The sequence below is a fragment of the Oncorhynchus masou genome, chromosome 9 (assembly GCF_036934945.1).
Source record: "Oncorhynchus masou masou isolate Uvic2021 chromosome 9, UVic_Omas_1.1, whole genome shotgun sequence".
NCBI lineage: Eukaryota > Metazoa > Chordata > Actinopteri > Salmoniformes > Salmonidae > Oncorhynchus > Oncorhynchus masou.
In genome coordinates, this window is record NC_088220.1 from 15,881,411 (window position 1) to 15,891,766 (window position 10,356).

At 43.3% G+C, this 10,356-nt stretch overlaps 1 protein-coding gene across 1 annotated transcript in view; it reads right to left on the minus strand.

Moving 5' to 3' along the window:
* The window catches only part of LOC135544955 (cytoplasmic FMR1-interacting protein 2-like), a 29,140-nt gene extending 19,344 nt beyond the window's left edge, over positions 1–9,796 (minus strand). Inside the window, exon 1 of the mRNA XM_064972643.1 lies at positions 9,636–9,796. The gene's annotated coding sequence lies outside the window, so the exon portion shown is untranslated. The remainder of the gene's footprint in view (positions 1–9,635) is intronic.
* Positions 9,797–10,356: the final 560 nt, after the last annotated feature.

The window sequence follows — 10,356 nt, forward strand, 5'->3', positions numbered from 1 at the left end:
AAGGAGAGAGAGAAAGGAGAGAGAGAGAATGGAGAGAGAGAGAAAGGAGAGAGAGAGAGGGAGATAGAAAGGAGAGAGAGAGATAGAAAGGAGAGAGAGAAAGGAGAGAGAGAGATAGAATGGAGAGAGAGGGAGATAGAAAGGAGAGAGGGAGAGAGAGAAAGGAGAGAGAGAGATAGAATGGAGAGAGAGGGAGATAGAAAGGAGAGAGGGAGAGATAGAAAGGAGAGAGGGAGAGATAGAAAGGAGAGAGAGAGATAGAAAGAGAGAGATAGAAAGAGAGAGAAAAAGGAGAGGGAGAGATAGAATGGAGAGAGAAAATGAAGTGTGTCATGTCCGGGTCACACCACTCAATGGGTTCCCCCCTGGGCTACCATCCTCGCCACACACACGGAAAATACAGGGTCTGTTTATGAGTGACATGGTGGAACACAGACTGTGGAACTCATATTCAGGGAGAGATTATGGTTTGGACTGTGTGTTCAAACCATAGTAACTCCCTCATGATGTCACAAATCTCAGAATGACGACCATGCCTAATAGCAGGTTGAGAGAATAGAGAGTGCCATGGAATATTGTTGCCTAGTAGGCTGTTTTTAGGCACCTTGACTCAGGTGTCAATCAACTCTGTGGTAGTGTAGTGTAGTGTGTAGACTACTAGTTATATGGTTGGGATTCAAGGTGGTGGTGGTTCTTGATAACTGGCCATGCAATCACCAATCAGTGCTCAATTGATCAAGGAATTGTTCAAGAACCGAGAGAGAATAAACCATTAGGACTGGAGACAGGGGGTGAGAATGTCTGGCCTACATTAACACAGCAAGCAAGTGTAATAACTACACACACAATTGGTTTCGGAATCGGTTGATCCAATACAGACACATTCCTTCAACATACACACAGTCTCTGATAATCTACGCAGGAAAGGGATTAAAATAGCCCATATTAATATATGTAGCCTTAGAAATAAGGTTCATGAAACCAATAACTCGCTAACATCAGATAACATTGATATACTGGACATCTCCGAAGCTCACTTAGATCATTCCTTTGATGATACAGCAGTAGCAATACAGTGATAACGTTTATAGAAAAAACAAGAATGCCTATGGGGGAGGTGTTTCTGTATATGTTCATACATATTCCTGTAAAGCTTAGAGAGGATCTCATGTCTGTTGAAATGTTGCGGTTTCATATTAACCTACCTTATCTAAAGCCTCTTATTTTGGGGTGCTGCTATAGGCCACCAAATGCTAACAGTGCTGCTAAGTGCTAACGCTGCTTCTAAGTGCTAACGGTGCTGCTAAGTGCTAACGGTGCTGCTAAGTGCTAACCGTGCTGCTAAGCGCTAACGGTGCTGCTAAGCGCTAACAGTAAGTATTTGGATAACAAGTGTGCAATGCTTGATAATGTGTGTGATGGTAACAGAGATGTCTATTTTCTACCAATAGTGTTGGATCTGTGACATCCACTTGAATCAATCTTATTTTCACTAACGTTAATTCCACTGCCTAAAAATAGTAAAGCTCTCTTTGCTGACTATCAGCCATCTATTCAGTTTGCTACCTGTTCTGAGTAAACTGATGGAGAGGATTGTGTTCGAGCAAATACAATGCTATTTTTCAGAGAACAAGTGAACTACTGACTTTCAGCATACATATAGAGAAGGGCACTCAACTTGTACTGCACTGACTCAGATGACTAATGATTGGTTAAGATAAATGGATAATTAGATTTCAGTGCAGCCTTTGATGTTATTGATCATAAATGAATGAAAAAACAAACTTTCTAAGGCTTTACATCACCTGCCATCGCATGTCTGGAGAGTTACTTATCCAATAGAACCCAGAGAATGTTCTTCAATGGAAGCTTCTCCATCATCAGACATGTGTTTGTGCGGTCTCCCGCAGGCCGTCACGCTCTATTTTTTACAATTGATTTGCCACTGATCTTACACGAAGCTAAACTCAAAAAAAGAAACATCCTCTCACTGCCAACTGTGTTTATTTTCAGCAAACTTAACATGTGGAAATATTTGTATGAACATAACAAGATTGAACAACTGAGACAAACTGAACAAGTTCCACAGACATGTGACTAACAGAAATGGAATAATGTGTCCCTGAACAAAGGGGGGGGGGCAAAATCAAAAGGCCACCAGCTGCATTAAGTACTGCAGTGCATCTCCTCCTCATGGACTGCACCAGATTTGCCAGTTCTTGCTGTGAGATGTTAACCCACTCTTCCATCAAGGCACATGCAAGTTCCCAGACATTTCTGGGGGGAATGGCCCTAGCCCTCACTCCCCGATCCAACAGGTCCCAGACATGCTCAATGGATCTGAGATCCGGGCTCCTCACTGGCCACGGCAGAACACTGACATTCCTGTCTTGCAGGAATTCACACACAGAACGAGCAGATGGCTGGTGGCTTTGTCATGCTGGAGGGTCAGGATGAGACTTTTTATTTGTTATATATATTTATTTATTTTCACCAGGTAGGCTAGTTGAGAAAAAGTTCTCATTTGCAACTGCGACCTGGCCAAGATAAAGCATAGCAGTGTGAACAGGCAACACAGAGTTACACATGGAGTAAACAATTAACAAGTCAATAACACAGTAGAAAAAAAAGAGTGTCTATATACATTGTTTGCAAAAGGCATGAGGAGGTAGGCGAATAATTACAATTTTGCAGATTAACACTGGAGTGATAAATGATCAGATAGTCATGTACAGGTAGAGATATTGGTGTGCAAAAGAGCAGAAAAGTAAATAAATATAAACAGTATGGGGATGAGGTAGGTAAAATTGGGTGGGCTATTTACCGATAGACTATGTACAGCTGCAGCGATTGTTCAGCTGCTCAGATAGCAGATGTTTGAAGTTGGTGAGGGAGATAAAAGTCTCCAACTTCAGCGATTTTTGCAATTCGTTCCAGTCACAGGCAGCAGAGAACTGGAACGAAAGGCGGCCAAATGAGGTGTTGGCTTTAGGGATGATCAGTGAGATACACCTGCTGGAGCGTGTGCTGCAGGTGAGTGTTGCCATCGTGACCAGTGAACTGAGATAAGGCGGAGCTTTACCTAGCATGGACTTGTAGATTACCTGGAGCCAGTGGGTCTGGAGACGAATATGTAGCGAGGGCCAGTCAACTAGAGCATACAGGTCTCAGTGGTGGGTGGAATAAGGTGCTTTAGTAACAAAACGGATGACACTGTGATAAACTGCATCCAGTTTGCTGAGTAGAGTATTGGAAGCTATTTTGTAGATGACATCGCCGAAGTCGAGGATCGGTAGGATAGTCAATTTTACAAGGGTAAGTTTGGCGGCGTGAGTGAAGGAGGCTTTGTTGCGGAATAGAAAGCCGACTCTAAATTAGATTTTCGATTGGAGATGTTTGATATGAGTCTGGAAGGAGAGTTTACAGTCTAGCCAGACACCTAGGTACTTATAGATGTCCACATATTCTAGGTCGGAACCATCCAGGGTGGTGATGCTAGTCGGGCGTGCTGGTGCAGGCAGCGAACGGTTGAAAAGCATGCATTTGGTTTTTACTAGCGTTTAAGAGCAGTTGGAGGCCATGGAAAGAGTGTTGTATGGCATTGAAGCTCGTTTGGAGCTTAGATAGCACAGTGTCCAAGGACAGGCCGGAAGTATACAGAATGGTGTCGTCTGCGTAGAGGTGGATCAGGGAATCGCCCGCAGCAAGAGCAACATCATTGATATATACAGAGAGAAGAGTCGGCCCGAGAATTGAACCCTGTGGCACCCCCATAGAGACTGCCAAAGGACAGGACAGCATGACCTCCGATTTGACACACTGAACTCTGTCTGAAAAGTAGTTGGTGAACCAGGCAAGGCAGTCATCAGAAAGGGTACCACATGAGGGAGGAGGAAGTCTTCCCTGTAATGCACAGCGTTGAGATTACCTGCAATAACAACAAGCTCAGTCCAATGATGCTGTGACACACCACCCCAGACCATGACAGACCCTCCACCTCCAAATAGATCCCGCTCCAGAGTACAGGCCTCAGTGTAACGCTCATTTCTTCGACGATAAACGCAAATCCGACCATCACCCCTGGTGAGACAAAACCGTGACTCGTCAGTGAAGAGCACTTTTCGCCAGTCCTGTCTGGTCCAACGACGGTGGGCTTGTGCCAAAAGGTGATGTTGTTGCCGGTGATGTCTGGTGAGGACCTGCCTCACAACAGCCCTACAAGCCCTCAGTCCAGCCTCTCTCAGCCTATTGTGGACAGTCTGAGCACTGATGTAGGGATTGTGCGTTCCTGGTGTAACTCGGGCAGTTGTTGTTGCCATCCTGTACCTGTCTCGCAGGTGTGATGTTCGGATGTACCGATCTTATGCAGGTGTTGTTATACGTGGTCTGCCACTACGAGAACGATCAGCTGTCTGTCCTGTCTCACTGTAGCGCTGTTTTAGGTGTCTCACAGTACAGACATTGCAATTTATTGCCCTGGCCACATCTGCAGTCCTCAGGCCTCCTTGCAGCATGACTATGGCACGTTCACTCAGATGAGCAAGGACCCGGGGCATCGTTCATCTGGTGTTTTTCAGAGTCAGTAGAAAGGCCTCTTTAGTGTCCTAACTGTGACCTTAATTGCCTACTGTCTGTAAGCTGTTTGTGTCTTAACGACTGTTCCACACGTTCATTAATTGTGTATGGTTCATTGAATAAGTATGGGAAGTGTTTAAACCCTTTACAATGAAGGTCTGTGAAGTTATTTGGATTTTTACGAATTATCATTGAAAGACAGGGTGCTAAAAAAGGGACGTTTCTTTTTTTGCTGAGTGTTTAATGACTATGTATGCGAATTATTCCACACTACATGTCAGCGCGCAAAGCCAGAGATCACTGACATTCTAAATAAGGAGTTACAGTCAGTATCAGAATAGGTGATTAATAATAAACTGGTCAAAAATAGACCTAAAACTAAAAGCATTGTATTTGGTTCAAAACATTCTCTAAGACCTAAACCTCAACTGGAGTTGTACATAAAGGGTGACCATTGAGAAAGTTAGCAAGCTAAACTCCTAGGTATAACATTGGATGGTCAAATATCATGGCCAAATCATATTGGTAAAGTTGTTGTGAAGATGATACTTTTTGATACAAAAATTAACTGTACTAGTTGTTCAGGCTCTGATCTTGTCCCATCTTGATTATTGTCTCGTAATATGGTCAAGTACGGCAAAGAATGACCTAGAAAAGCAGCAGCTGTCTCAAAACAGAGCAGCACGCCTTGCCCTTAACTGACCATCAGTGGAGGCTGCTGAGGGGAGAACGGCTCATAATAATGGATGGAATGGAGTACAATAGATGGAATGGAGTACAATGATGGAATGGAGTATAATAGATGGAATGGAGTACAATGGATGGAATGGAGTACAATAGATGGAATGGAGTATAATAGATGGAATGGAGTACAATAGATGGAATGGAGTACAATAGATGGAATGGAGTATAATAGATGGAATGGAGTATAATGGATGGAATGGTGTACAATGGATGGAATGGAGTACAATGGATGGAATGGAGTACAATGGATGGAATGGAGTACAATGGATGGAATGGAGTATAATGGATGGAATGGAGTATAATGGATGGAATGGAGTATAATGGATGGAATGGAGTATAATGGATGGAATGGAGTATAATGGATGGAATGGAGTATAATGGATGGAATGGAGTACAATGGATGGAATGGAGTATAATGGATGGAATGGAGGATAATGGATGGAATGGAGTACAATGGATGGAATGGAGTATAATGGATGGAATGGAGTACAATAGATGGAATGGAGTACAATAGATGGAATGGAGTACAATGGATGGAATGGAGTACAATAGATGGATGGAATATAATGGATGGAATGGAGTACAATGGATGGAATGGACAATGGATGGAATGGAGTGGATGGAATGGAGTATCTGGATGGAATGACCTTCTTGATCCAAATCAGTCAGGTTTCAAGACTAGTCATTCAACTGAGACTGCTCTATAATGTATCAATGGAGGCGCTCCAATGGATGGAATGGAGTCTAATCCTCTGGAATGGATCCTTCTAACCTGGATGGAATGGAGTACAATGGATGAACCATCAGATCCTCCTCTCCACCCTGGAGTATAATGGATGGAATGGACGCTAATGGATTGCATCCTACCTACAGGTGGAATATAATAGGTGGAATGGAGAGAATCTGTCTCCTCACCACGCTCTCACCACTGGTGTCCCCCAGGGCTCTGTTCTAGGCCCTCTCCTATTCTCGCTATACACCAAGTCACTTGGAATCTGTCATAACCTCACATGGTCTCTCCTATCATTGATGGAATGGAGGATAATGGATGGAATCCCCTTCTGATGACCAGGTGGAATGGCATCTCTGCATGTCTGGCAGTCATATCAGTGTGGATGACGGATCACCACCTCAATGAACCTGGGCAAGACGGAGCTGCTCTTCCTCCCGGGGAAGGACTGCCCGTTCCATGATCTCGAATCACGAGTTGACAACTCCATTGTGTCCTCCTCCCAGAGCGCTAAGAACCTTGGCGTGATCCTGGACAACACCCTGTCGTTCTCAACCAACATCATGGATGGAATTCCTGTAGGTTCATGCTCTACAACATCCGCAGAGTGGACCCCTGCCTCACACAGGAAGCGGCGCAGGTCCTAATCCAGGCACTTGTCATCTCCCGTCTGGATTACTGCAATCGCTGTTGGCTGGGCTCCCTGCCTGTGCCATTAAACCCCTACAACTCATCCAGAACGCCGCAGCCCGATCTGGTGTTCAACCTTCCCAAGTTCTGGACGTCACCCCGCTCCTCCAATCTCACCACTGGCTTCCAGTTGAAGCTACATCCGCTACAAGACCATGGTGCTTGCCTACGGAGCTGTGAGGGAATGGACCGCAGTAATCCAGGCTCTGATCAGGCCCTACACCCAAACAAGGGCACTGTGTTCATCCACCTCTGGCCTGCTCGCCTCCCTACCACTGAGGAAGTGGAGTTCCCGCTCAGCCCAGTCAAAACTGTTCGATGGAATGGCCCCCCAATGGTGGAACAAACTCCCTCACGACGAGGACAGCAGAGTCAATCACCACCTTCCGGAGACACCTGAAACCCCACCTCTTCAAGGAATACCTAGGATAGGATAAGTAATCCTTCTCACCCCCTCCCCTTAAATGATTTGGATGATGCACTATTGTAAAGTGGCTGTTCCACTGGATGTCAGAAGGTGAATTCACCAATTTGTAATGGAGGGATAAGAGATGGAATAAATGACTTAAATGTAAATGTAAATGTAAATGAATGGAGTACAATAGATGGAATGGAGTATAATGGATGGAATGGAGTATAATGGATGGAATGGAGTATAATGGATGGAATGGAGTACAATGGATGGAATGGAGTATAATGGATGGAATGGAGTATAATGGATGGAATGGAGTACAATGGATGGAATGGAGTACAATGGATGGAATGGAGTATAATGGATGGAATCGAGTATAATGGATGGAATGGAGGATAATGGATCGAATGGAGGATAATGGATGGAATGGAGTATAATGGATGGAATGGAGTACAATGGATGGAATGGAATACAATGGATGGAATGGAGTACAATGGATGGAATGGAGTATAATGGATGGAATGGAGGATAATGGATGGAATATAATGGATGGAATGGAGTACAATGGATGGAATGGAGTACAATGGATGGAATGGAGTACAATGGATGGAATGGAGTATAATGGATGGAATGGAGGATAATGGATGGAATGGATAATGGATGGAATGGAGTATAATGGATGGAATGGAGTATAATGGATGGAATGGAGTATAATGGATGGAATGGAGTATAATGGATGGAATGGAGTATAATGGATGGAATGGAGGATAATGGATGGAATGGAGGATAATGGATGGAATGGAGGATAATGGATGGAATGGAGGATAATGGATGGAATGGAGTATAATGGATGGAATGGAGTATAATGGATGGAATGGAGTACAATGGATGGAATGGAGTATAATGGATGGAATGGAGTATAATGGATGGAATGGAGTATAATGGATGGAATGGAGTATAATGGCTGGAATGGAGTATAATGGATGGAATGGAGTATAATGGATGGAATGGAGTATAATGGATGGAATGGAGTATAATGGATGGAATGGAGTATAATGGATGGAATGGAGTATAATGGATGGAATGGAGTATAATGGATGGAATGGAGTATAATGGATGGAATGGAGTATAATGGATGGAATGGAGTATAATGGATGGAATGGAGTATAATGGATAGAATGCCAGTCTTTCCTGGTTGAGGGTCGATGAGAGATGAACTGATTCTCTTGTAGTTTTTATGAGAAATATTACTGTGATGAATATTCCAGATTGACTACAAAATCAAATAACATTCTGCTCAAACACCCATAAATATGCCACAAGATATGCCACCAGAGGTCTCTTCACAGTCCGCTACTCCAAAACGAATTCACAGCAACGCACAGTTTTAAAGAGCCATGATCACATGAAACTCCCAGCCATCTCCAATTACTCAAGCAAACAGCAAAATTAGCTTTAAAAAATGGATTAAACCACAACTTATGGAACGGCGGGGTTGTGAATGGTTGTGACTGTCCTTGTCTATCAGTGTATCAGTGTTTTGTTACCTGTCATGTTCTGTGTTTTTTGCAGACCCCAGAAAAAGTAGCTGCTGCTTCTGCAAAAGCTAATGGGGATCCAAATAAACACATCTTTCAAGTGTTACAGTCGAATAAAGTCAAATGGTTATTAATTATTTGAGTGTGGAAAAAAATCATTAATTTAAAGGTTGGAGAATCCATTGCCTACATAACGGAAGTGGATGAACATGTCGTCCGGGCATCAGTCTCGAACGGCATCATGAGGCCTGGGTTGGAAGGACGCATCTTACAATGAAAATGTGGCTACATTGATATTTGTAAACCTGCCTTTTGTTAACGAGGTGACGCTGAACGGATATATTGTAACGAATTGCTGATAGGAGTTTAAGTGGGCTATTAGAAAACAATCAAAACTATAAAGAATTTAGTCGAAGGGTAGACTACACGTTAGAGAACTAATCTCCACTAGTTGTAACCAATGTATCTCTCGGAACATTTCACGATAACATAATATAATTGTATATCATTGTTTTATTATAAGACAAAATGCATTGTGTGATATTCATATCACCCGTAGCCTATTTTCATGCACAAATACTTCCCTACAGACAGTGCCACACGCAAAACCTCGTTCACCCCACCCATCTGTCGGAGTATGATGCTATCAATACACTGCCTGGAATAACGGGGTGGTTCATTCATATCACCGAATAAGTGAAGAGGCAAACGAGCGCAAAAATGAATGAATGATAGAATCCGATGTGTTTATTTGTTATCAATGTTTTAAAAATGGGAGAATAAAATAGGTGAATTGCTTCAAAAGGTACAGTGATGGTGCACCATGCAAGATAAGAGAAACACCGCAGGTTCTGTGCATCTATCACAGCCTCCGGTCGAGAAGGGAGTTTCGGCTACCCGCACATCTTTGCCGTGCGCTGGCAACATATTTACATTTTGCACATACCTGCAACTTGCATGTCCGTCCAGGATAATTAGGGCGGACAATGTCTCACTGTGCGACGAAAATCCTGTGTTTTATTGAAGTTTTTCTGGCCTATTCCCCGATTGATGCTCTCGTTTCTCTCAGCGCACAGCCGAATAATCCACCCCACACAAAGAGCAGAAAATGGCTGCAAGTGTATTTCCTTAAAGAGACAGTCACTCACAAAGGCAGGAGGATGGTGCTGAATATGGCCAATGTTGTTGCACAGAGCGACACTCAAAACGCCTTGCGATGGGGCTTTTGTATCGTCAAAATGAAATAATGTATTTGTATTTGCAATGTCGCCTATCTATCGCTATTGACTGGGTACCCGTTACAAACTATTCCCCTTGAAATCCTATTATAACCATTAGGCCTACATTGAAACCTGCTGCACATTCTTCCCCAGGTCCATTTGATTAGATATTGCAGGATATTACTTACTTGCCATGCACTGCACAGGCACCACTCAATGACCCAGTTTTAATGACAGAGATGGTGTCAAACTTTGATCACATCAACTGCACAGATTACAGCATCCTTGACAGGACTGTATAGGCCTAGTGTGCTATTTAAATAGACACAGGTGTTCTTAGAAGTAAAGAAAATATTTGTAGAATTTAGTTCAGTCAACTTACAATGGATTGTATATAGAGGTTGGTTGAGTAGAATAGGCCTAAAACTGTATACTGGATGGAGTTTT